The sequence below is a fragment of the Penaeus monodon genome, chromosome 2 (assembly GCF_015228065.2).
Source record: "Penaeus monodon isolate SGIC_2016 chromosome 2, NSTDA_Pmon_1, whole genome shotgun sequence".
NCBI lineage: Eukaryota > Metazoa > Arthropoda > Malacostraca > Decapoda > Penaeidae > Penaeus > Penaeus monodon.
The window spans coordinates 41,196,630-41,199,390 of NC_051387.1; positions in this window are offsets into that span (position 1 = coordinate 41,196,630).

Genomic DNA, 2,761 nt, shown 5'->3' on the forward strand with positions numbered 1-2,761 from the left:
ACTTATTCATTCTTGTTAACTATTGCTCATTTACGCTTCGATTGTTAATATATTTATTCCCTATTATTTTTATTTACAAAAAAGTTTTAAATATTTTAACATTTTAATCCCACAATATATTCGCCGCTGATGACATAGCTGATGACGCGGCAGATACTTTTAATAAATCAATCAATCACAAATTCACATGTTACAATGTAAATAGCAATTAACAATTACCAGATGATGACGGTGAATTTTCATTAATTTATTTTTGGAGCTTCCGGATATCTTGAGGGGTGTGATCTTCTTGAAAGCAGGATAATCAATGAAGATATTCTAATGTTTGTCAGTAGTTGTCGAAATGTTGGTTCCTTTTTATATTTAATTATATTGGTCTTTTATATCTAAAAAATATATGTTACTTTCAATGTTCATCATATGTGATATATAATACGAAGCCAGTTTGATACGAATAATTTTATTTTGCATCAATGGAGATGTCATCATGTGTAAAATAAATAGTAGGAAAAGTTGTCAACAGAATATCTTAATATATGCTTATAATTTATCACTTCTCACATAACAAATTAGATTTAATATCAAAATATCTAGCGTAAAAGAAGAGAGAAATCTTCGTAGTGTCACTTTTTTCTTGGAAAGATGCAAAATTCTACGAAACGTTGGTCTGCCTATGAGTCCCCACAACCACCACCCATAAAACCAAATACACTCCAGAAAAACAAAATAATAATAATAAAAAACAGAAAAAATAATAATAATAATAAAATTAACCCAGTGAGTAACACTGAAAGCGAGTGAATGAGTGTATGAGATTTGCAAAGTCTAGCTTCGCCCGGGCCTTCCATAAATATGACCCCGCCTGTGTCAGCTATTTATGGCTTTCTCAATTGATTCACTATCACTCATTGCTTACCGTGGTGGCCGGGTTGCCACCAGACGCTCCTGCCGTCACGATGTAAGCATGGGGCATAATCTTTTTACCAGCCTGGCAGCTGTGGAGAGTGGTCCCAGTCTCAGAAATTGTGTGTGCTGACGCTGTGGCGATCGACTCGCCACAATACTTGCAATACCTGTCTGCTAAGTCAGTTGTTTCCATAATCTGCCATTGGCAGTGGTAACCTAGCCGATTCTATGAAGAATGACTTCTGCACCTCTGTTGTTTCAGAGTGCCAGTGACTCATAGCCTGTGGCCTCTGAGTACCATCTAGCCGAGGGGGAGCTTATCGTTTCCTCTCTGTGTAGCTGCAGCAGAATGGCAAGTCCTGTGGCGTTGGACCATGATTTTTTTGCTTGGTTTAATGATCATGGGATTTGGGGGCTTACCCCTGCCAATGTCAGCTAGCTAATTCCCTACGATGCCTATGTGGCTGGGGACCCAGACGGAAAGCGAACCGAGCTCAAGCCGTGTACTACCTTATGTTATTGTTGTCAGCTTAATGCAGTTTGTGCTCCGAAAACGCAGATTGGCTTTTGGGTCAGTGTCGTTCTCGAGTGATGATTGAATGCTATAGAATGGCTTCATATGCTAGTTTCTTTATATTTTTAGTAGTAACTATGGGTTTTACAAAGTAAATAGCGAGAGCATTTTACAACTTTTTGTTAAACAAATATAGAATAACAAGATTATAAAATGTATAAAGAAAATAACAATATAACTAACTACATACAAAACAAGATATAAAATTATATACAAAAATATGATCAATTATGTAGAAAAATAATTTATAAAGAAAAAAAAATTAAACGATCATATATTGTAAGAATAGGTATGAGTTGGTTAATTCACCACCATTTCTTGCGAACGCAATTAGTTGGAGGGAATTCCGGAGTTATTATTTTTTATTAGATTCAGCCTGGAGAAAATTCGCTCTGCGTCAGCAATGGAGGTTGGCAGTGAGAGGACATGGAAAATAAACTGTGGGAATGTTTTGAAATTTGATATTGATTCCTGATTTGTTTGTAGAATTCCATTTCACTGGTACACGCAATACAGCCAACATTTTGTTTATATCTGTGGTTTCATTAGTTATAATAGAGAATTGGTTAATCTTGTGTGCCCAGACCTTCATTCACTGCTTTAAAAAGAGTCTTCATAGCCTTGTTGAATTTGATTCTTTTGATGTTCAAATTATGTCCGAATTAGTCGCCTCTGTGCAACTCGACCAGAGGCTCAACTAAAGGGAATGTTGTGTTATGCATAAAAACAACAAAGAAGAATGATGCCCAAAGCTGTGGGACTAATAGATAGACAGATGCGATTAGTCTTGAGCAGCTGGAGCAACCTTCCACTTGGCCCTATTCTCCCCTGCAGCTTGCATCCTTCCACTCTTATGCCTCTCCAGCGTGGACTTCGTTGCCCCTATGCCAATCTTGCATAGCGTGCAGAAGGTTCACATGAAGTCACCTTCAACAAGAGCCAGCCAAGGCTGGAAGTCGGGCCTCGTCAGCCAAACGTCCTGGAAGTTCATCCTCGACATAGTCTGCAAATGTAATTGTATATTACAATATTCTACCAGTAAAAAGTTACCAGGAACACAACAAAATGAATTTAAATAAAATTATGATATACGACAGCACTGAATAAAAGGTTAATAATGAATTTGTAAAATTGATTACATTAGGGTGTTTAACATTAAATTGATAATAATATAATGCACAGTTTCATTTGAAATATGACCACAAGTAGGATAAACGAAACAGTGAATACACCGGCAAACATTAATAAAAACAACAACTGCAGGTGGAACGCCTGTAAAGA